Here is a 26,476-nt window from a genome sequence, read left to right as displayed (position 1 = left end):
ATCTTAACCACTCGACTACACAGCACAACTCAAAACTGGGTTTAGGAAGACTGTGAAGCTATGTGGAATATTGGAAACTAATTTGAGTTCCGTATTTGTACAGAAGCAGCGTGAATGGTCATTCCAGAATTCGAACCTGAGTCGTGAGTCAGATATCTTAACCACACGACTACACAGCACGTTTTATAACTGGGTTTAGGAAGACTGTAAAGGTATTTGTAATATTGGAAAGTAGTTTGAGTTCCGTGTTTGTACAGAAGAAGCGTGATTGGTCATTCCGGGATTCGAACCCGGGTCGTCAGGATGAGATTCAGGTATCTTTACCACTCGACTACACAGCACATCTCAAAACTGGGTTTAGGAAGACTGTAAAGCTATGTGGGATATTGGAAACTAGTTTGAGTTCCGTATTTGTACAGAAGTAGCTCGATTGGTCATTCCGGGATTCGAACCCGTGTCGTCACGACGAGAGTCAGATATCTTAACTACTCAGCACGTCTTATAACTGGGTTTAGGAAGACTGTAAAGGTATTTGGAATATTGGAAACTCGTTCGAGTTCCGTATTTGTACAGACGTAGCTTGATTGGTCATTGCGGGATTCGAACCCGGGTCGTCAGGACGAGAGTCAGATATCTTAACCCCTCGACTACACAGCACAACTCAAAACTGGGTTTAGAAAGACTGTAAAGCTATGTGGAATATTGGAAACTAATTTGAGTTCCGTATTTGTACAGAAGCAGCGTGAATGGTCATTCCAGAATTCGAACCTGAGTCGTGAGTCAGATATCTTAACCACCCGACTACACAGCACGTCTTATAACTGGGTTTAGGAAGACTGTAAAGGTATTCGCAATATTGGAAAGTAGTTTGAGTTCCGTGTTTGTACAGAAGAAGCGTGATTGGTCATTCCGGGATTCGAACCCGGGTCGTCAGGATGAGATTCAGGTATCTTTACCACTCGACTACACAGCACATCTCAAAACTGGGTTTAGGAAGACTGTAAAGCTATGTGGAATACTGGAAACTAGTTTGAGTTCCGTATTTGTACAGAAGCAGCGTGACTGGTCATTCCAGAATTCGAACCTGAGTCGTCAGGATGAGAGTCAGATATCTTAACCCCTCGACTACACAGCGCATGTCAAAACTGGGTTTAGGAAGACTGTGACGCTATGTGGAATATTGGAAACTAGTTGGAGTTCCGTATTTGTACAGAAGTAGCTCGATTGGTCATTCCGGGATTCGAACCCGTGTCGTCACGACGAGAGTCAGATATCTTAACTACTCAGCACGTCTTATAACTGGGTTTAGGAAGACTGTAAAGGTATTTGGAATATTGGAAACTCGTTCGAGTTCCGTATTTGTACAGACGTAGCTTGATTGGTCATTGCGGGTTTCGAACCCGGGTCGTCAGGACGAGAGTCAGATATCTTAACCCCTCGACTACACAGCACAACTCAAAACTGGGTTTAGGAAGACTGTAAAGCTATGTGGAATATTGGAAACTAATTTGAGTTCAATATTTGTACAGAAGCAGCGTGAATGGTCATTCCAGAATTCGAACCTGAGTCGTGAGTCAGATATCTTAACCACACGACTACACAGCACGTCTTATAACTGGGTTTAGGAAGACTGTAAAGGTATTTGTAATATTGGAAAGTAGTTTGAGTTCCGTGTTTGTACAGAAGAAGCGTGATTGGTCATTCCGGGATTCGCACCCGGGTCGTCAGGATGAGATTCAGGTATCTTTACCACTCGACTACACAGCACATCTCAAAACTGGTTTAGGAAGACTGTAAAGCTATGTGGAATATTGGAAACTAGTTTGAGTTCCGTATTTGTACAGAAGAAGCGTGATTATTCATTGCGGGATTCGAACCATGGTCGTCAGGATGAGAGTCAGGTATCTTTACCACTCGACTACACAGCACGTCTTATAACTGGGTTTAGGAAGACTGTAAAGGTATTTGGAATATTGGAAACTAGTTTCAGTTCCGTATTTGTAAAGAAGAAGCGTGATTGGTCATTCCGGGATTCGAACCCGGGTCGTCAGGATGAGAGTCAGGTATCTTTACCACTCGACTACACAGCACAACTCAAAACTGGGTTTAGGAAGACTGTAAAGCTATGTGGAATATTGGAAACTAATTTGAGTTCCGTATTTGTACAGAAGCAGCGTGAATGGTCATTCCAGAATTCGAACCTGAGTCGTGAGTCAGATATCTTAACCACACGACTACACAGCACGTCTTATAACTGGGTTTAGGAAGACTGTAAAGGTATTTGTAATATTGGAAAGTAGTTTGAGTTCCGTGTTTGTACAGAAGAAGCGTGATTGGTCATTCCGGGATTCGAACCATGGTCGTCAGGATGAGAGTCAGATATCTTTACCACTCGACTACACAGCACATCTCAAAACTGGGTTTAGGAAGACTGTAAAGGTATGTGGAATATTAGAAACTAGTTTGAGTTTCGTATTTGTACAGAAGTAGCTTGATTGGTCATTCCGGGATTCGAACCCGGGTCGTCAGGACGAGAGTCAGATATCTTAACCCCTCGACTACACAGCACAACTCAAAACTGGGTTTAGGAAGACTGTAAAGCTATGTGGAATATTGGAAACTAATTTGAGTTCCGTATTTGTACAGAAGCAGCGTGAATGGTCATTCCAGAATTCGAACCTGAGTCGTGAGTCAGATATCTTAACCACACGACTACACAGCACGTCCTAAAACTGGGTTTAGGAAGACTGTAAAGGTATGTTGAATATTGGAAACTACTTTGAGTTCCGTATTTCTACAGAAGAAGCGTGATTATTCATTGTGGGATTCGAACCCGGGTCGTCACGACGAGAGTCAGATATCTTAACTACTCAGCACGTCTTATAACTGGGTTTAGGAAGACTGTAAAGGTATTTGGAATATTGGAAACTCGTTCGAGTTCCGTATTTGTACAGACGTAGCTTGATTGGTCATTGCGGGATTCGAACCCGGGTCGTCAGGACGAGAGTCAGATATCTTAACCCCTCGACTACACAGCACAACTCAAAACTGGGTTTAGAAAGACTGTAAAGCTATGTGGAATATTGGAAACTAATTTGAGTTCCGTATTTGTACAGAAGCAGCGTGAATGGTCATTCCAGAATTCGAACCTGAGTCGTGAGTCAGATATCTTAACCACCCGACTACACAGCACGTCTTATAACTGGGTTTAGGAAGACTGTAAAGGTATTCGCAATATTGGAAAGTAGTTTGAGTTCCGTGTTTGTACAGAAGAAGCGTGATTGGTCATTCCGGGATTCGAACCCGGGTCGTCAGGATGAGATTCAGGTATCTTTACCACTCGACTACACAGCACATCTCAAAACTGGGTTTAGGAAGACTGTAAAGCTATGTGGAATATTGGAAACTAATTTGAGTTCCGTATTTGTACAGAAGCAGCGTGAATGGTCATTCCAGAATTCGAACCTGAGTCGTGAGTCAGATATCTTAACCACCCGACTACACAGCACGTCTTATAACTGGGTTTAGGAAGACTGTAAAGGTATTCGCAATATTGGAAAGTAGTTTGAGTTCCGTGTTTGTACAGAAGAAGCGTGATTGGTCATTCCGGGATTCGAACCCGGGTCGTCAGGATGAGAGTCAGATATCTTAACCCCTCGACTGCACAGCGCATGTCAAAACTGGGTTTAGGAAGACTGTGACGCTATGTGGAATATTGGAAACTAGTTGGAGTTCCGTATTTGTACAGAAGTAGCTCGATTGGTCATTCCGGGATTCGAACCCGTGTCGTCACGACGAGAGTCAGATATCTTAACTACTCGACTACACAGCACGTCTTATAACTGGGTTTAGGAAGACTGTAAAGGTATTTGGAATATTGGAAACTCGTTCGAGTTCCGTATTTGTACAGACGTAGCTTGATTGGTCATTGCGGGTTTCGAACCCGGGTCGTCAGGACGAGAGTCAGATATCTTAACCCCTCGACTACACAGCACAACTCAAAACTGGGTTTAGGAAGACTGTAAAGCTATGTGGAATATTGGAAACTAATTTGAGTTCCGTATTAGTACAGAAGCAGCGTGAATGGTCATTCCAGAATTCGAACCTGAGTCGTGAGTCAGATATCTTAACCACACGACTACACAGCACGTCTTATAACTGGGTTTAGGAAGACTGTAAAGGTATTTGTAATATTGGAAAGTAGTTTGAGTTCCGTGTTTGTACAGAAGAAGCGTGATTGGTCATTCCGGGATTCGAACCCGGGTCGTCAGGATGAGATTCAGGTATCTTTACCACTCGACTACACAGCACATCTCAAAACTGGTTTAGGAAGACTGTAAAGCTATGTGGAATATTGGAAACTAGTTTGAGTTCCGTATTTGTACAGAAGTAGCTCGATTGGTCATTCCGGGATACGAACCCGTGTCGTCACGACGAGAGTCAGATATCTTAACTACTCGACTACACAGCACGTCTTATAACTGGGTTTAGGAAGACTGTAAAGGTATTTGGAATATTGGAAACTCGTTCGAGTTCCGTATTTGTACAGACGTAGCTTGATTGGTCATTGCGGGTTTCGAACCCGGGTCGTCAGGACGAGAGTCAGATATCTTAACCCCTCGACTACACAGCACAACTCAAAACTGGGTTTAGGAAGACTGTGAAGCTATGTGGAATATTGGAAACGAATTTGAGTTCCGTATTTGTACAGAAGCAGCGTGAATGGTCATTCCAGAATTCGAACCTGAGTCGTGAGTCAGATATCTTAACCACACGACTACACAGCACGTCTTATAACTGGGTTTAGGAAGACTGTAAAGGTATTTGTAATATTGGAAAGTAGTTTGAGTTCCGTGTTTGTACAGAAGAAGCGTGATTGGTCATTCCGGGATTCGAACCCGGGTCGTCAGGATGAGATTCAGGTATCTTTACCACTCGACTACACAGCACATCTCAAAACTGGGTTTAGGAAGACTGTAAAGCTATGTGGAATATTGGAAACTAGTTTGAGTTCCGTATTTGTACAGAAGTAGCTCGATTGGTCATTCCGGGATTCGAACCCGTGTCGTCACGACGAGAGTCAGATATCTTAACTACTCAGCACGTCTTATAACTGGGTTTAGGAAGACTGTAAAGGTATTTGGAATATTGGAAACTCGTTCGAGTTCCGTATTTGTACAGACGTAGCTTGATTGGTCATTGCGGGATTCGAACCCGGGTCGTCAGGACGAGAGTCAGATATCTTAACCCCTCGACTACACAGCACAACTCAAAACTGGGTTTAGAAAGACTGTAAAGCTATGTGGAATATTGGAAACTAATTTGAGTTCCGTATTTGTACAGAAGCAGCGTGAATGGTCATTCCAGAATTCGAACCTGAGTCGTGAGTCAGATATCTTAACCACCCGACTACACAGCACGTCTTATAACTGGGTTTAGGAAGACTGTAAAGGTATTCGCAATATTGGAAAGTAGTTTGAGTTCCGTGTTTGTACAGAAGAAGCGTGATTGGTCATTCCGGGATTCGAACCCGGGTCGTCAGGATGAGATTCAGGTATCTTTACCACTCGACTACACAGCACATCTCAAAACTGGGTTTAGGAAGACTGTAAAGCTATGTGGAATATTGGAAACTAGTTTGAGTTCCGTATTTGTACAGAAGCAGCGTGACTGGTCATTCCAGAATTCGAACCTGAGTCGTCAGGATGAGAGTCAGATATCTTAACCCCTCGACTACACAGCGCATGTCAAAACTGGGTTTAGGAAGACTGTGACGCTATGTGGAATATTGGAAACTAGTTGGAGTTCCGTATTTGTACAGAAGTAGCTCGATTGGTCATTCCGGGATTCGAACCCGTGTCGTCACGACGAGAGTCAGATATCTTAACTACTCGACTACACAGCACGTCTTATAACTGGGTTTAGGAAGACTGTAAAGGTATTTGGAATATTGGAAACTCGTTCGAGTTCCGTATTTGTACAGACGTAGCTTGATTGGTCATTGCGGGTTTCGAACCCGGGTCGTCAGGACGAGAGTCAGATATCTTAACCCCTCGACTACACAGCACAACTCAAAACTGGGTTTAGGAAGACTGTAAAGCTATGTGGAATATTGGAAACTAATTTGAGTTCCGTATTTGTACAGAAGCAGCGTGAATGGTCATTCCAGAATTCGAACCTGAGTCGTGAGTCAGATATCTTAACCACACGACTACACAGCACGTCTTATAACTGGGTTTAGGAAGACTGTAAAGGTATTTGTAATATTGGAAAGTAGTTTGAGTTCCGTGTTTGTACAGAAGAAGCGTGATTGGTCATTCCGGGATTCGAACCCGGGTCGTCAGGATGAGATTCAGGTATCTTTACCACTCGACTACACAGCACATCTCAAAACTGGTTTAGGAAGACTGTAAAGCTATGTGGAATATTGGAAACTAGTTTGAGTTCCGTATTTGTACAGAAGTAGCTCGATTGGTCATTCCGGGATACGAACCCGTGTCGTCACGACGAGAGTCAGATATCTTAACTACTCGACTACACAGCACGTCTTATAACTGGGTTTAGGAAGACTGTAAAGGTATTTGGAATATTGGAAACTCGTTCGAGTTCCGTATTTGTACAGACGTAGCTTGATTGGTCATTGCGGGTTTCGAACCCGGGTCGTCAGGACGAGAGTCAGATATCTTAACCCCTCGACTACACAGCACAACTCAAAACTGGGTTTAGGAAGACTGTGAAGCTATGTGGAATATTGGAAACTAATTTGAGTTCCGTATTTGTACAGAAGCAGCGTGAATGGTCATTCCAGAATTCGAACCTGAGTCGTGAGTCAGATATCTTAACCACACGACTACACAGCACGTCTTATAACTGGGTTTAGGAAGACTGTAAAGGTATTTGTAATATTGGAAAGTAGTTTGAGTTCCGTGTTTGTACAGAAGAAGCGTGATTGGTCATTCCGGGATTCGAACCCGGGTCGTCAGGATGAGATTCAGGTATCTTTACCACTCGACTACACAGCACATCTCAAAACTGGGTTTAGGAAGACTGTAAAGCTATGTGGGATATTGGAAACTAGTTTGAGTTCCGTATTTGTACAGAAGTAGCTCGATTGGTCATTCCGGGATTCGAACCCGTGTCGTCACGACGAGAGTCAGATATCTTAACTACTCAGCACGTCTTATAACTGGGTTTAGGAAGACTGTAAAGGTATTTGGAATATTGGAAACTCGTTCGAGTTCCGTATTTGTACAGACGTAGCTTGATTGGTCATTGCGGGATTCGAACCCGGGTCGTCAGGACGAGAGTCAGATATCTTAACCCCTCGACTACACAGCACAACTCAAAACTGGGTTTAGAAAGACTGTAAAGCTATGTGGAATATTGGAAACTAATTTGAGTTCCGTATTTGTACAGAAGCAGCGTGAATGGTCATTCCAGAATTCGAACCTGAGTCGTGAGTCAGATATCTTAACCACACGACTACACAGCACGTCTTATAACTGGGTTTAGGAAGACTGTAAAGGTATTTGTAATATTGGAAAGTAGTTTGAGTTCCGTGTTTGTACAGAAGAAGCGTGATTGGTCATTCCGGGATTCGAACCCGGGTCGTCAGGATGAGATTCAGGTATCTTTACCACTCGACTACACAGCACTTCTCAAAACTGGTTTAGGAAGACTGTAAAGCTATGTGGAATATTGGAAACTAGTTTGAGTTCCGTATTTGTACAGAAGTAGCTCGATTGGTCATTCCGGGATACGAACCCGTGTCGTCACGACGAGAGTCAGATATCTTAACTACTCGACTACACAGCACGTCTTATAACTGGGTTTAGGAAGACTGTAAAGGTATTTGGAATATTGGAAACTCGTTCGAGTTCCGTATTTGTACAGACGTAGCTTGATTGGTCATTGCGGGTTTCGAACCCGGGTCGTCAGGACGAGAGTCAGATATCTTAACCCCTCGACTACACAGCACAACTCAAAACTGGGTTTAGGAAGACTGTGAAGCTATGTGGAATATTGGAAACTAATTTGAGTTCCGTATTTGTACAGAAGCAGCGTGAATGGTCATTCCAGAATTCGAACCTGAGTCGTGAGTCAGATATCTTAACCACACGACTACACAGCACGTCTTATAACTGGGTTTAGGAAGACTGTAAAGGTATTTGTAATATTGGAAAGTAGTTTGAGTTCCGTGTTTGTACAGAAGAAGCGTGATTGGTCATTCCGGGATTCGAACCCGTGTCGTCACGACGAGAGTCAGATATCTTAACTACTCAGCACGTCTTATAACTGGGTTTAGGAAGACTGTAAAGGTATTTGGAATATTGGAAACTCGTTCGAGTTCCGTATTTGTACAGACGTAGCTTGATTGGTCATTGCGGGATTCGAACCCGGGTCGTCAGGACGAGAGTCAGATATCTTAACCCCTCGACTACACAGCACAACTCAAAACTGGGTTTAGAAAGACTGTAAAGCTATGTGGAATATTGGAAACTAATTTGAGTTCCGTATTTGTACAGAAGCAGCGTGAATGGTCATTCCAGAATTCGAACCTGAGTCGTGAGTCAGATATCTTAACCACCCGACTACACAGCACGTCTTATAACTGGGTTTAGGAAGACTGTAAAGGTATTCGCAATATTGGAAAGTAGTTTGAGTTCCGTGTTTGTACAGAAGAAGCGTGATTGGTCATTCCGGGATTCGAACCCGGGTCGTCAGGATGAGATTCAGGTATCTTTACCACTCGACTACACAGCACATCTCAAAACTGGGTTTAGGAAGACTGTAAAGCTATGTGGAATACTGGAAACTAGTTTGAGTTCCGTATTTGTACAGAAGCAGCGTGACTGGTCATTCCAGAATTCGAACCTGAGTCGTCAGGATGAGAGTCAGATATCTTAACCCCTCGACTACACAGCGCATGTCAAAACTGGGTTTAGGAAGACTGTGACGCTATGTGGAATATTGGAAACTAGTTGGAGTTCCGTATTTGTACAGAAGTAGCTCGATTGGTCATTCCGGGATTCGAACCCGTGTCGTCACGACGAGAGTCAGATATCTTAACTACTCAGCACGTCTTATAACTGGGTTTAGGAAGACTGTAAAGGTATTTGGAATATTGGAAACTTGTTCGAGTTCCGTATTTGTACAGACGTAGCTTGATTGGTCATTGCGGATTTCGAACCCGGGTCGTCAGGACGAGAGTCAGATATCTTAACCCCTCGACTACACAGCACAACTCAAAACTGGGTTTAGGAAGACTGTAAAGCTATGTGGAATATTGGAAACTAATTTGAGTTCAATATTTGTACAGAAGCAGCGTGAATGGTCATTCCAGAATTCGAACCTGAGTCGTGAGTCAGATATCTTAACCACACGACTACACAGCACGTCTTATAACTGGGTTTAGGAAGACTGTAAAGGTATTTGTAATATTGGAAAGTAGTTTGAGTTCCGTGTTTGTACAGAAGAAGCGTGATTGGTCATTCCGGGATTCGCACCCGGGTCGTCAGGATGAGATTCAGGTATCTTTACCACTCGACTACACAGCACATCTCAAAACTGGTTTAGGAAGACTGTAAAGCTATGTGGAATATTGGAAACTAGTTTGAGTTCCGTATTTGTACAGAAGAAGCGTGATTATTCATTGCGGGATTCGAACCATGGTCGTCAGGATGAGAGTCAGGTATCTTTACCACTCGACTACACAGCACGTCTTATAACTGGGTTTAGGAAGACTGTAAAGGTATTTGGAATATCGGAAACTAGTTTCAGTTCCGTATTTGTAAAGAAGAAGCGTGATTGGTCATTCCGGGATTCGAACCCGGGTCGTCAGGATGAGAGTCAGGTATCTTTACCACTCGACTACACAGCACAACTCAAAACTGGGTTTAGGAAGACTGTAAAACTATGTGGAATATTGGAAACTAATTTGAGTTCCGTATTTGTACAGAAGCAGCGTGAATGGTCATTCCAGAATTCGAACCTGAGTCGTGAGTCAGATATCTTAACCACACGACTACACAGCACGTCTTATAACTGGGTTTAGGAAGACTGTAAAGGTATTTGTAATATTGGAAAGTAGTTTGAGTTCCGTGTTTGTACAGAAGAAGCGTGAATGGTCATTCCGGGATTCGAACCCGGGTCGTCAGGATGAGATTCAGGTATCTTTACCACTCGACTACACAGCACATCTCAAAACTGGTTTAGGAAGACTGTAAAGCTATGTGGAATATTGGAAACTAGTTTGAGTTCCGTATTTGTACAGAAGTAGCTCGATTGGTCATTCCGGGATACGAACCCGTGTCGTCACGACGAGAGTCAGATATCTTAACTACTCGACTACACAGCACGTCTTATAACTGGGTTTAGGAAGACTGTAAAGGTATTTGGAATATTGGAAACTCGTTCGAGTTCCGTATTTGTACAGACGTAGCTTGATTGGTCATTGCGGGTTTCGAACCCGGGTCGTCAGGACGAGAGTCAGATATCTTAACCCCTCGACTACACAGCACAACTCAAAACTGGGTTTAGGAAGACTGTGAAGCTATGTGGAATATTGGAAACTAATTTGAGTTCCGTATTTGTACAGAAGCAGCGTGAATGGTCATTCCAGAATTCGAACCTGAGTCGTGAGTCAGATATCTTAACCACACGACTACACAGCACGTCTTATAACTGGGTTTAGGAAGACTGTAAAGGTATTTGTAATATTGGAAAGTAGTTTGAGTTCCGTGTTTGTACAGAAGAAGCGTGATTGGTCATTCCGGGATTCGAACCCGGGTCGTCAGGATGAGATTCAGGTATCTTTACCACTCGACTACACAGCACATCTCAAAACTGGGTTTAGGAAGACTGTAAAGCTATGTGGAATATTGGAAACTAGTTTGAGTTCCGTATTTGTACAGAAGTAGCTCGATTGGTCATTCCGGGATTCGAACCCGTGTCGTCACGACGAGAGTCAGATATCTTAACTACTCAGCACGTCTTATAACTGGGTTTAGGAAGACTGTAAAGGTATTTGGAATATTGGAAACTCGTTCGAGTTCCGTATTTGTACAGACGTAGCTTGATTGGTCATTGCGGGATTCGAACCCGGGTCGTCAGGACGAGAGTCAGATATCTTAACCCCTCGACTACACAGCACAACTCAAAACTGGGTTTAGAAAGACTGTAAAGCTATGTGGAATATTGGAAACTAATTTGAGTTCCGTATTTGTACAGAAGCAGCGTGAATGGTCATTCCAGAATTCGAACCTGAGTCGTGAGTCAGATATCTTAACCACCCGACTACACAGCACGTCTTATAACTGGGTTTAGGAAGACTGTAAAGGTATTCGCAATATTGGAAAGTAGTTTGAGTTCCGTGTTTGTACAGAAGAAGCGTGATTGGTCATTCCGGGATTCGAACCCGGGTCGTCAGGATGAGATTCAGGTATCTTTACCACTCGACTACACAGCACATCTCAAAACTGGGTTTAGGAAGACTGTAAAGCTATGTGGAATATTGGAAACTAGTTTGAGTTCCGTATTTGTACAGAAGCAGCGTGACTGGTCATTCCAGAATTCGAACCTGAGTCGTCAGGATGAGAGTCAGATATCTTAACCCCTCGACTACACAGCGCATGTCAAAACTGGGTTTAGGAAGACTGTGACGCTATGTGGAATATTGGAAACTAGTTGGAGTTCCGTATTTGTACAGAAGTAGCTCGATTGGTCATTCCGGGATTCGAACCCGTGTCGTCACGACGAGAGTCAGATATCTTAACTACTCGACTACACAGCACGTCTTATAACTGGGTTTAGGAAGACTGTAAAGGTATTTGGAATATTGGAAACTCGTTCGAGTTCCGTATTTGTACAGACGTAGCTTGATTGGTCATTGCGGGTTTCGAACCCGGGTCGTCAGGACGAGAGTCAGATATCTTAACCCCTCGACTACACAGCACAACTCAAAACTGGGTTTAGGAAGACTGTAAAGCTATGTGGAATATTGGAAACTAATTTGAGTTCCGTATTTGTACAGAAGCAGCGTGAATGGTCATTCCAGAATTCGAACCTGAGTCGTGAGTCACATATCTTAACCACACGACTACACAGCACGTCTTATAACTGGGTTTAGGAAGACTGTAAAGGTATTTGTAATATTGGAAAGTAGTTTGAGTTCCGTGTTTGTACAGAAGAAGCGTGATTGGTCATTCCGGGATTCGAACCCGGGTCGTCAGGATGAGATTCAGGTATCTTTACCACTCGACTACACAGCACATCTCAAAACTGGTTTAGGAAGACTGTAAAGCTATGTGGAATATTGGAAACTAGTTTGAGTTCCGTATTTGTACAGAAGTAGCTCGATTGGTCATTCCGGGATACGAACCCGTGTCGTCACGACGAGAGTCAGATATCTTAACTACTCGACTACACAGCACGTCTTATAACTGGGTTTAGGAAGACTGTAAAGGTATTTGGAATATTGGAAACTCGTTCGAGTTCCGTATTTGTACAGACGTAGCTTGATTGGTCATTGCGGGTTTCGAACCCGGGTCGTCAGGACGAGAGTCAGATATCTTAACCCCTCGACTACACAGCACAACTCAAAACTGGGTTTAGGAAGACTGTGAAGCTATGTGGAATATTGGAAACTAATTTGAGTTCCGTATTTGTACAGAAGCAGCGTGAATGGTCATTCCAGAATTCGAACCTGAGTCGTGAGTCAGATATCTTAACCACACGACTACACAGCACGTCTTATAACTGGGTTTAGGAAGACTGTAAAGGTATTTGTAATATTGGAAAGTAGTTTGAGTTCCGTGTTTGTACAGAAGAAGCGTGATTGGTCATTCCGGGATTCGAACCCGGGTCGTCAGGATGAGATTCAGGTATCTTTACCACTCGACTACACAGCACATCTCAAAACTGGGTTTAGGAAGACTGTAAAGCTATGTGGAATATTGGAAACTAGTTTGAGTTCCGTATTTGTACAGAAGTAGCTCGATTGGTCATTCCGGGATTCGAACCCGTGTCGTCACGACGAGAGTCAGATATCTTAACTACTCAGCACGTCTTATAACTGGGTTTAGGAAGACTGTAAAGGTATTTGGAATATTGGAAACTCGTTCGAGTTCCGTATTTGTACAGACGTAGCTTGATTGGTCATTGCGGGATTCGAACCCGGGTCGTCAGGACGAGAGTCAGATATCTTAACCCCTCGACTACACAGCACAACTCAAAACTGGGTTTAGAAAGACTGTAAAGCTATGTGGAATATTGGAAACTAATTTGAGTTCCGTATTTGTACAGAAGCAGCGTGAATGGTCATTCCAGAATTCGAACCTGAGTCGTGAGTCAGATATCTTAACCACACGACTACACAGCACGTCTTATAACTGGGTTTAGGAAGACTGTAAAGGTATTTGTAATATTGGAAAGTAGTTTGAGTTCCGTGTTTGTACAGAAGAAGCGTGATTGGTCATTCCGGGATTCGCACCCGGGTCGTCAGGATGAGATTCAGGTATCTTTACCACTCGACTACACAGCACATCTCAAAACTGGTTTAGGAAGACTGTAAAGCTATGTGGAATATTGGAAACTAGTTTGAGTTCCGTATTTGTACAGAAGAAGCGTGATTATTCATTGCGGGATTCGAACCATGGTCGTCAGGATGAGAGTCAGGTATCTTTACCACTCGACTACACAGCACGTCTTATAACTGGGTTTAGGAAGACTGTAAAGGTATTTGGAATATTGGAAACTAGTTTCAGTTCCGTATTTGTAAAGAAGAAGCGTGATTGGTCATTCCGGGATTCGAACCCGGGTCGTCATGATGAGAGTCAGGTATCTTTACCACTCGACTACACAGCACAACTCAAAACTGGGTTTAGGAAGACTGTAAAGCTATGTGGAATATTGGAAACTAATTTGAGTTCCGTATTTGTACAGAAGCAGCGTGAATGGTCATTCCAGAATTCGAACCTGAGTCGTGAGTCAGATATCTCAATCACTCGATTACACAGCACGTCTTATAACTTGGTTTAGGAAGACTGTAAAGGTATGTGGAATATTGGAAACTAGTTTGAGTTCCGTATTTGTACAGAAGAAGCGTGATTATTCATTGCGGGATTCGAACCATGGTCGTCAGGATGAGAGTCAGGTATCTTTACCACTCGACTACACAGCACGTGTTATAACTGGGTTTAGGAAGACTGTAAAGCTATGTGGAATATTAGAAACTAGTTTGAGTTCCGTATTTGTACAGAAGAAGCGTGATTTTTCATTTCGGGATTGGAACCATGGTCGTCAGGATGAAAGTCAGGTATCTTTACCACTCGACTACACAGCACATCTTATAACTGGGTTTAGGAAGACTGTAAAGGTATTTGGAATATTGGAAACTCGTTCGAGTTCCGTATTTGTACAGACGTAGCTTGATTGGTCATTGCGGGATTCGAACCCGGGCCGTCAGGACGAGAGTCAGATATCTTAACCCCTCGACTACACAGCACAACTCAAAACTGGGTTTAGGAAGACTGTAAAGCTATGTGGAATATTGGAAACTAATTTGAGTTCGGTATTTGTACAGAAGCAGCGTGAATGGTCATTCCAGAATTCGAACCTGAGTCGTGAGTTAGATATCTTAACCACACGACTACACAGCACGTCTTATAACTGGGTTTAGGAAGACTGTAAAGGTATTTGTAATATTGGAAAGTAGTTTGAGTTCCGTGTTAGTACAGAAGAAGCGTGATTGGTCATTCCGGGATTCGAACCCGGGTCGTCAGGATGAGAGTCAGGTATGTTTACCACTGGACTACACAGCACATCTCAAAACTGGGTTTAGGAAGACTGTAAATCTATGTGAAATATAGGAAACTAGTTTGAGTTCCGTATTTGTACAGAAGTAGCTCGATTGGTCATTCCGGGATTCGAACCCGGGTCGTCAGGATGAGAGTCAGGAATCTTTAAAACTCGACTACACAGCACATCTCAAAACTGGGTTTAGGAAGACTGTAAAGCTATGTGGAATATTGGAAACTAGTTTGAGTTCCGTGTTAGTACAGAAGAAGCGTGATTGGTCATTCCGGGATTCGAACCCGTGTCGTCACGACGAGAGTCAGATATCTTAACTACTCGACTACACAGCACGTCTTATAACTGGGTTTAGGAAGACTGTAAAGGTATTTGGAATATTGGAAACTCGTTCGACTTCCGTATTTGTACAGACGTAGCTTGATTGGTCATTGCGGGATTCGAACCCGGGTCGTCAGGACGAGAGTCAGATATCTTAACCCCTCGACTACACAGCACAACTCAAAACTGGGTTTAGGAAGACTGTAAAGCTATGTGGAATATTGGAAACTAATTTGAGTTCCGTATTTGTACAGAAGCAGCGTGAATGGTCATTCCAGAATTCGAACCTGAGTCGTGAGTCAGATATCTTAACCACCCGACTACACAGCACGTCTTATAACTGGGTTTAGGAAGACTGTAAAGGTATTCGCAATATTGGAAAGTAGTTTGAGTTCCGTGTTTGTACAGAAGAAGCGTGATTGGTCATTCCGGGATTCCAACCCGGGTCGTCAGGATGAGATTCAGGTATCTTTACCACTCGACTACACAGCACATCTCAAAACTGGGTTTAGGAAGACTGTAAAGCTATGTGGAATATTGGAAACTAGTTTGAGTTCCGTATTTGTACAGAAGCAGCGTGACTGGTCATTCCAGAATTCGAACCTGAGTCGTCAGGATGAGAGTCAGATATCTTAACCCCTCGACTGCACAGCGCATGTCAAAACTGGGTTTAGGAAGACTGTGACGCTATGTGGAATATTGGAAACTAGTTGGAGTTCCGTATTTGTACAGAAGTAGCTCGATTGGTCATTCCGGGATTCGAACCCGTGTCGTCACGACGAGAGTCAGATATCTTAACTACTCGACTACACAGCACGTCTTATAACTGGGTTTAGGAAGACTGTAAAGGTATTTGGAATATTGGAAACTCGTTCGAGTTCCGTATTTGTACAGACGTAGCTTGATTGGTCATTGCGGGTTTCGAACCCGGGTCGTCAGGACGAGAGTCAGATATCTTAACCCCTCGACTACACAGCACAACTCAAAACTGGGTTTAGGAAGACTGTAAAGCTATGTGGAATATTGGAAACTAATTTGAGTTCCGTATTTGTACAGAAGCAGCGTGAATGGTCATTCCAGAATTCGAACCTGAGTCGTGAGTCAGATATCTTAACCACACGACTACACAGCACGTCTTATAACTGGGTTTAGGAAGACTGTAAAGGTATTTGTAATATTGGAAAGTAGTTTGAGTTCCGTGTTAGTACAGAAGAAGCGTGATTGGTCATTCCGGGATTCGAACCCGGGTCGTCAGGATGAGAGTCAGGTATGTTTACCACTGGACTACACAGCACATCTCAAAACTGGGTTTAGGAAGACTGTAAATCTATGTGAAATATAGGAAACTAGTTTGAGTTCCGTATTTGTACAGAAGTAGCTCGATTGGTCATTCCGGGATTCGAACCCGGGTCGTCAGGATGAGAGTCAGGAATCTTTAAAACTCGACTACACAGCACATCTCAAAACTGGGTTTAGGAAGACTGTAAAGCTATGTGGAATATTGGAAACTAGTTTGAGTTCCGTGTTAGTACAGAAGAAGCGTGATTGGTCATTCCGGGATTCGAACCCGGGTCGTCAGGATGAGATTCAGGTATCTTTACCACTCGACTACACAGCACATCTCAAAACTGTGTTTAGGAAGACTGTAAAGCTATGTGGAATATTGGAAACTAGTTTGAGTTCCGTATTTGTACAGAAGTAGCTCGATTGGTCATTCCGGGATTCGAACCCGTGTCGTCACGACGAGAGTCAGATATCTTAACTACTCGACTACACAGCACGTCTTATAACTGGGTTTAGGAAGACTGTAAAGGTATTTGGAATATTGGAAACTCGTTCGACTTCCGTATTTGTACAGACGTAGCTTGATTGGTCATTGCGGGATTCGAACCCGGGTCGTCAGGACGAGAGTCAGATATCTTAACCCCTCGACTACACAGCACAACTCAAAACTGGGTTTAGGAAGACTGTAAAGCTATGTGGAATATTGGAAACTAATTTGAGTTCCGTATTTGTACAGAAGCAGCGTGAATGGTCATTCCAGAATTCGAACCTGAGTCGTGAGTCAGATATCTTAACCACCCGACTACACAGCACGTCTTATAACTGGGTTTAGGAAGACTGTAAAGGTATTCGCAATATTGGAAAGTAGTTTGAGTTCCGTGTTTGTACAGAAGAAGCGTGATTGGTCATTCCGGGATTCCAACCCGGGTCGTCAGGATGAGATTCAGGTATCTTTACCACTCGACTACACAGCACATCTCAAAACTGGGTTTAGGAAGACTGTAAAGCTATGTGGAATATTGGAAACTAGTTTGAGTTCCGTATTTGTACAGAAGCAGCGTGACTGGTCATTCCAGAATTCGAACCTGAGTCGTCAGGATGAGAGTCAGATATCTTAACCCCTCGACTGCACAGCGCATGTCAAAACTGGGTTTAGGAAGACTGTGACGCTATGTGGAATATTGGAAACTAGTTGGAGTTCCGTATTTGTACAGAAGTAGCTCGATTGGTCATTCCGGGATTCGAACCCGTGTCGTCACGACGAGAGTCAGATATCTTAACTACTCGACTACACAGCACGTCTTATAACTGGGTTTAGGAAGACTGTAAAGGTATTTGGAATATTGGAAACTCGTTCGAGTTCCGTATTTGTACAGACGTAGCTTGATTGGTCATTGCGGGTTTCGAACCCGGGTCGTCAGGACGAGAGTCAGATATCTTAACCCCTCGACTACACAGCACAACTCAAAACTGGGTTTAGGAAGACTGTAAAGCTATGTGGAATATTGGAAACTAATTTGAGTTCCGTATTTGTACAGAAGCAGCGTGAATGGTCATTCCAGAATTCGAACCTGAGTCGTGAGTCAGATATCTTAACCACACGACTACACAGCACGTCTTATAACTGGGTTTAGGAAGACTGTAAAGGTATTTGTAATATTGGAAAGTAGTTTGAGTTCCGTGTTTGTACAGAAGAAGCGTGATTGGTCATTCCGGGATTCGAACCCGGGTCGTCAGGATGAGATTTAGGTATCTTTACCACTCGACTACACAGCACATCTCAAAACTGGTTTAGGAAGACTGTAAAGCTATGTGGAATATTGGAAACTAGTTTGAGTTCCGTATTTGTACAGAAGTAGCTCGATTGGTCATTCCGGGATACGAACCCGTGTCGTCACGACGAGAGTCAGATATCTTAACTACTCGACTACACAGCACGTCTTATAACTGGGTTTAGGAAGACTGTAAAGGTATTTGGAATATTGGAAACTCGTTCGAGTTCCGTATTTGTACAGACGTAGCTTGATTGGTCATTGCGGGTTTCGAACCCGGGTCGTCAGGACGAGAGTCAGATATCTTAACCCCTCGACTACACAGCACAACTCAAAACTGGGTTTAGGAAGACTGAGAAGCTATGTGGAATATTGGAAACTAATTTGAGTTCCGTATTTGTACAGAAGCAGCGTGAATGGTCATTCCAGAATTCGAACCTGAGTCGTGAGTCAGATATCTTAACCTCACGACTACACAGCACGTCTTATAACTGGGTTTAGGAAGACTGTAAAGGTATTTGTAATATTGGAAAGTAGTTTGAGTTCCGTGTTTGTACAGAAGAAGCGTGATTGGTCATTCCGGGATTCGAACCCGGGTCGTCAGGATGAGATTCAGGTATCTTTACCACTCGACTACACAGCACATCTCAAAACTGGTTTTAGGAAGACTGTAAAGCTATGTGGAATATTGGAAACTAGTTTGAGTTCCGTATTTGTACAGAAGTAGCTCGATTGGTCATTCCGGGATTCGAACCCGTGTCGTCACGACGAGAGTCAGATATCTTAACTACTCAGCACGTCTTATAACTGGGTTTAGGAAGACTGTAAAGGTATTTGGAATATTGGAAACTCGTTCGAGTTCCGTATTTGTACAGACGTAGCTTGATTGGTCATTGCGGGATTCGAACCCGGGTCGTCAGGACGAGAGTCAGATATCTTAACCCCTCGACTACACAGCACAACTCAAAACTGGGTTTAGAAAGACTGTAAAGCTATGTGGAATATTGGAAACTAATTTGAGTTCCGTATTTGTACAGAAGCAGCGTGAATGGTCATTCCAGAATTCGAACCTGAGTCGTGAGTCAGATATCTTAACCACCCGACTACACAGCACGTCTTATAACTGGGTTTAGGAAGACTGTAAAGGTATTCGCAATATTGGAAAGTAGTTTGAGTTCCGTGTTTGTACAGAAGAAGCGTGATTGGTCATTCCGGGATTCGAACCCGGGTCGTCAGGATGAGATTCAGGTATCTTTACCACTCGACTACACAGCACATCTCAAAACTGGGTTTAGGAAGACTGTAAAGCTATGTGGAATATTGGAAACTAGTTTGAGTTCCGTATTTGTACAGAAGCAGCGTGACTGGTCATTCCAGAATTCGAACCTGAGTCGTCAGGATGAGAGTCAGATATCTTAACCCCTCGACTACACAGCGCATGTCAAAACTGGGTTTAGGAAGACTGTGACGCTATGTGGAATATTGGAAACTAGTTGGAGTTCCGTATTTGTACAGAAGTAGCTCGATTCGTCATTCCGGGATTCGAACCCGTGTCGTCACGACGAGAGTCAGATATCTTAACTACTCGACTACACAGCACGTCTTACAACTGGGTTTAGGAAGACTGTAAAGGTATTTGGAATATTGGAAACTCGTTCGAGTTCCGTATTTGTTCAGACGTAGCTTGATTGGTCATTGCGGGTTTCGAACCCGGGTCGTCAGGACGAGAGTCAGATATCTTAACCCCTCGACTACACAGCACAACTCAAAACTGGGTTTAGGAAGACTGTAAAGCTATGTGGAATATTGGAAACTAATTTGAGTTCAATATTTGTACAGAAGCAGCGTGAATGGTCATTCCAGAATTCGAACCTGAGTCGTGAGTCAGATATCTTAACCACACGACTACACAGCACGTCTTATAACTGGGTTTAGGAAGACTGTAACGGTATTTGTAATATTGGAAAGTAGTTTGAGTTCCGTGTTTGTACAGAAGAAGCGTGATTGGTCATTCCGGGATTCGCACCCGGGTCGTCAGGATGAGATTCAGGTATCTTTACCACTCGACTACACAGCACATCTCAAAACTGGTTTAGGAAGACTGTAAAGCTATGTGGAATATTGGAAACTAGTTTGAGTTCCGTATTTGTACAGAAGAAGCGTGATTATTCATTGCGGGATTCGAACCATGGTCGTCAGGATGAGAGTCAGGTATCTTTACCACTCGACTACACAGCACGTCTTATAACTGGGTTTAGGAAGACTGTAAAGGTATTTGGAATATTGGAAACTAGTTTCAGTTCCGTATTTGTAAAGAAGAAGCGTGATTGGTCATTCCGGGATTCGAACCCGGGTCGTCAGGATGAGAGTCAGGTATCTTTACCACTCGACTACACAGCACAACTCAAAACTGGGTTTAGGAAGACTGTAAAGCTATGTGGAATATTGGAAACTAATTTGAGTTCCGTATTTGTACAGAAGCAGCGTGAATGGTCATTCCAGAATTCGAACCTGAGTCGTGAGTCAGATATCTTAACCACACGACTACACAGCACGTCTTATAACTGGGTTTAGGAAGACTGTAAAGGTATTTGTAATATTGGAAAGTAGTTTGAGTTCCGTGTTTGTACAGAAGAAGCGTGATTGGTCATTCCGGGATTCGAACCCGGGTCGTCAGGATGAGATTCAGGTATCTTTACCACTCGACTACACAGCACATCTCAAAACTGGGTTTAGGAAGACTGTAAAGCTATGTGGAATATTGGAAACTAGTTTGAGTTCCGTATTTGTACAGAAGCAGCGTGACTGGTCATTCCAGAATTCGAACCTGAGTCGTCAGGATGAGAGTCAGATATCTTAACCCCTCGACTACACAGCGCATGTCAAAACTGGGTTTAGGAAGACTGTGACGCTATGTGGAATATTGGAAATTAGTTTGAGTTCCGTGTTTGTACAGAAGTAGCTCAATTGGTCATTCCGGGATTCGAACCCGGGTCGTCAGGACGAGAGTCAGATATCTTAACTACTCGACTACACAGCACGTCTTATAACTGGGTTTAGGACGACTGTAAAGTTATTTGGATTATTGGAAAGTAGTTTGAGTTCCGTATTTGTAAAGAAGAAGCGTGATTATTCATTGCGGGATTCGAACCTGAGTCGTCAAGACGAGAGTCAGATATCTTAAACACTCGACTACACAGCACGTCCTAAAACTGGGTTTAGGGAGACTGTAAAGCTATGTGGAATACTGGAAACTAGTTTGAGTTCCGTATTTGTACAGAAGTAGCTTGATTGGTCATTCCGGGATTCGAACCCGGGTCGTCAGGGTTAGAGTCAGATATCTCAATCACTCGATTACACAGCACGTCTTATAACTTGGTTTAGGAAGACTGTAAAGGTATGTGGAATATTGGAAACTAGTTTGAGTTCCGTATTTGTACAGAAGAAGCGTGATTATTCATTGCGGGATTCGAACCATGGTCGTCAGGATGAGAGTCAGGTATCTTTACCACTCGACTACACAGCACGTCTTATAACTGGGTTTAGGAAGACTGTAAAGCTATGTGGAATATTAGAAACTAGTTTGAGTTCCGTATTTGTACAGAAGAAGCGTGATTTTTCATTTCGGGATTGGAACCATGGTCGTCAGGATGAAAGTCAGGTATCTTTACCACTCGACTACACAGCACATCTTATAACTGGGTTTAGGAAGACTGTAAAGGTATTTGGAATATTGGAAACTCGTTCGAGTTCCGTATTTGTACAGACGTAGCTTGATTGGTCATTGCGGGATTCGAACCCGGGCCGTCAGGACGAGAGTCAGATATCTTAACCCCTCGACTACACAGCACAACTCAAAACTGGGTTTAGGAAGACTGTAAAGCTATGTGGAATATTGGAAACTAATTTGAGTTTGGTATTTGTACAGAAGCAGCGTGAATGGTCATTCCAGAATTCGAACCTGAGTCGTGAGTTAGATATCTTAACCACACGACTACACAGCACGTCTTATAACTGGGTTTAGGAAGACTGTAAAGGTATTTGTAATATTATAAAAGTAGTTTGAGTTCCGTATTTGTACAGAAGAAGCGTGATTGGTCATTCCGGGATTCGAACCCGGGTCGTCAGGATGAGAGTCAGGTATGTTTACCACTGGACTACACAGCACATCTCAAAACTGGGTTTAGGAAGACTGTAAATCTATGTGAAATATAGGAAACTAGTTTGAGTTCCGTATTTGTACAGAAGTAGCTCGATTGGTCATTCCGGGATTCGAACCCGGGTCGTCAGGATGAGAGTCAGGAATCTTTAAAACTCGACTACACAGCACATCTCAAAACTGGGTTTAGGAAGACTGTAAAGTTAAGTGGAATATTGGAAACTAGTTTGCGTTACGTATTTAGACAGAAGAAGCGTGATTGGTCATTCCGGGATTCGAACCCGGGTCGTCAGGATGAGATTCAGGTATCTTTACCACTCGACTACACAGCACATCTCAAAACTGTGTTTAGGAAGACTGTAAAGCTATGTGGAATATTGGAAACTAGTTTGAGTTCCGTATTTGTACAGAAGTAGCTCGATTGGTCATTCCGGGATTCGAACCCGTGTCGTCACGACGAGAGTCAGATATCTTAACTACTCGACTACACAGCACGTCTTATAACTGGGTTTAGGAAGACTGTAAAGGTATTTGGAATATTGGAAACTCGTTCGACTTCCGTATTTGTACAGACGTAGCTTGATTGGTCATTGCGGGATTCGAACCCGGGTCGTCAGGACGAGAGTCAGATATCTTATCCCCTCGACTACACAGCACAACTCAAAACTGGGTTTAGGAAGACTGTAAAGCTATGTGGAATATTGGAAACTAATTTGAGTTCCGTATTTGTACAGAAGCAGCGTGAATGGTCATTCCAGAATTCGAACCTGAGTCGTCAGGATGAGATTCAGGTATCTTTACCACTCGACTACACAGCACATCTCAAAACTGGGTTTAGGAAGACTGTAAAGCTATGTGGAATATTGGAAACTAGTTTGAGTTCCGTATTTGTACAGAAGGAGCTCAATTGGTCATTCCGGGATTCGAACCCGGGTCGTCAGGACGAGAGACAGATATCTTAACTACTCGACTACACAGCACGTCTTATAACTGGGTTTAGGACGACTGTAACGGTATTTGGATTATTGGAAAGTAGTTTAAATTCCGTATTTGTAAAGAAGAAGCGTGATTATTCATTGCGGGATTCGAACCTGAGTCGTCAAGACGAGAGTCAGATATCTTAAACACTCGACTACACAGCTCGTCTTATAACTGGGTTTAGGAAGACTGTAAAGGTATGTGGAATATTGGAAACTAGTTTGAGCTCCGTATTTGTACAGAAGCAGCTTGATTGGTCATTCCAGAATTCGAACCTGAGTCGTCAGGACGAGGGTCAGATATCTTAAACACACGACTACACAGCACGTCCTAAAACTGGGTTTAGGAAGACTGTAAAGCTATGTGGAATATTGGAAACTAGTTTGAGTTCCGTATTTGTACAGAAGAAGCGTGATTATTCATTGCGGGATTCGAACCATAGTCGTCAGGATGAGAGTCAGGTATCTTTACCACTCGACTACACAGCACGTCTTATAACTGGGTTTAGGAAGACTGTAAAGGTATTTGGAATATTGGAAACTAGTTTCAGTTCCGTATTTGTAAAGAAGAAGCGTGATTGGTCATTCCGGGATTCGAACCCGGGTCGTCAGGATGAGAGTCAGGTATCTTTACCACTCGACTACACAGCATATCCAAAACTGGGTTTAGGAAGACTGTAAAGGTATGTGGAATAATTGAAACTAGTTTGAGTTCCGTATTTGTACAGAAGTAGCTTGATTGGTCATTGCGGGATTCGAACCCGGGTCGTCAGGTATCTTTACCACTCGACTACACAGCACGTCTTATAACTGGGTTTAGGAAGACTGTAAAGGTATTTGGAATATTGGAAGCTAATTTGAGTTCCGTATTTGTACAGAAGAAGCGTGATTGGTCATTCCGGGATTCGAACCCGGGTCGTCAGAATGAGAGTCAGGTATCTTTACCACTCGACTACACAGCATATCTCAAAACTGGGATTAGGAAGACTGTAAAGGTATGTGGAATAATTGAAGCTAGTTTGAGTTTCGTATTTGTACAGAAGTAGCTCAATTGGTCATTGCGGGATTCAAACCTGAGTCGTTAGGACGAGAGTCAGATATCTTAACTACTCGACTCGACTACACAGCACGTCTTATAACAGCGTTTAGGAAGACTGTAAAGGCAAGTGGAATATTGGAAACTACTTTGAGTTCCATATTTGTACAGCAGCAGCGTGAATGGTCATTCCAGAATTCGAACCCGAGTCGTCAGGACGAGAGTCAGATATCTTAACCACTCGACTACACAGCACATCTCAAAACTGGGTTTAGGGAGACTGTAAAGGTATGTGGAATATTGGAAACTAGTTTGAGTTCCGTATTTGTACAGAAGTAGCTCGATTGGACATTCCGCGATTCAAACCCGGGTCGTCAGGACGAGAGTCAGATATCTTAACCCCTCGACTACACAGCACGTCTTATAACAGCGTTTAGGAAGACTGTAAAGGTATGTGGTATATTGGGAATTAGTTTGTGTTCCGTATTTGTACAGAAGCAGCGTAATTGGTCATTTCTAGAATTCGAACCCGGGTCGTCAGGATGAGAGCCAGATATCTTATCCACTCGACTACACAGCACGGTCTAAAACTGGGTTCAGGAAGACAGTAAAGGTATGTGGAATATTGGAAACTAGTTTGAGTTCCGTATTTGTACAGAAGTAGCGTGATTATTCATTGCGGGATTCGAACCGTTGTCGTCAGGATGAGAGTCAGGTATCTTTACCACTCGACTACACAGCACGTCTTATAACTGGGTTTAGGAAGACTGTAAAGGTATTTGGAATATTGGAAACTAGTTTGAGTTCCGTATTTGTACAGAAGTAGCTCGATTGGTCATTTCTAGAATTCGAACCTGAGTCGTCAGGACGAGATTCAGATATCTTAACCACTCGTTTACACAGCACGGTCCAAAACTGGGTTTAGGAAGGCTGTAAAGGTAAGTGGAATATAGGAAACTAGTTTGAGTTCCGTATTTGTACAGAAGTAGCTTGATTGGTCATTGCGGGATCCGAACCCGGGTCGTCAGGATGAGAATCAGGTATCTTTACCACTCGACTACACAGCATATCTCAAAACTGGGTTTAGGAAGACTGTAAAGGTAAGTGGAATATTGGAAACTACTTTGAGTTCCGTATTTGTACAGAAGAAGCGTGATTGGTCATTCCGGGATTCGAACCCGGGTCGTCAGGATGAGAGTCAAGTATCTTTACCACTCGACTACACAGCATATCTCAAAACTGGGTTTAGGAAGACTGTAAAGGTACGTGGAATATTGGAAACTACTTTGAGTTCCGAAATTTCTACAGAAGTAGCTCGATTGGTTATTCCGGGATTCGAACCTGAGTCGTCAGGACGAGAGTGAGATATCTTAACCACTCGACTACACAGCACGTCTTATAACTGGGTTTAGGAAGACTGTAAAGGTATTTGGAGTATTGCAATCTAGTTTGAGTTCCGTATTTGTACAGAAGGAGCGTGATTATTCATTGCGGGATTCGAAACCGAGTCGTCAGGTATCTCTACCACTCGACTACACAGCACATCCTAAAACTGGGTTTAGGAAGATTGTAAAGCTATGTGGAATATTGGAAACTAGTTTGAGTTCCGTATTTGTACAGAAGTAGCTCGATTGGACATTCCGCGATTCAAACCCGGGTCGTCAGGACGAGAGTCAGATATCTTAACCCCTCGACTACACAGCACGTCTTATAACAGCGTTTAGGAAGACTGTAAAGGTATGTGGTATATTGGAAATTAGTTTGTGTTCCGTATTTGTACAGAAGCAGCGTAATTGGTCATTTCTAGAATTCGAACCCGGGTCGTCAGGATGAGAGCCAGATATCTTATCCACTCGACTACACAGCACGGTCTAAAACTGGGTTCAGGAAGACAGTAAAGGTATGTGGAATATTGGAAACTAGTTTGAGTTCCGTATTTGTACAGAAGAAGCGTGATTATTCATTGCGGGATTCGAACCCTTGTCGTCAGGATGAGAGCCAGATATCTTAACCCCTCGACTACACAGCACGTCTTATAACTGGGTTCAGGAAGACAGTAAAGGTATGTGGAATATTGGAAACTAGTTTGAGTTCCGTATTTGTAAAGAAGAAGCGTGAT

Source organism: Pholcus phalangioides, unplaced genomic scaffold (genome assembly GCF_987345545.1).
Source record: "Pholcus phalangioides strain wild (caught in Gottingen) unplaced genomic scaffold, Ppha-v1.0 ptg000005l_1, whole genome shotgun sequence".
Lineage (NCBI taxonomy): Eukaryota > Metazoa > Arthropoda > Arachnida > Araneae > Pholcidae > Pholcus > Pholcus phalangioides.
The sequence above is the reverse complement of the archived record's forward strand: the minus strand, read 5'-3'. Positions refer to the sequence as shown.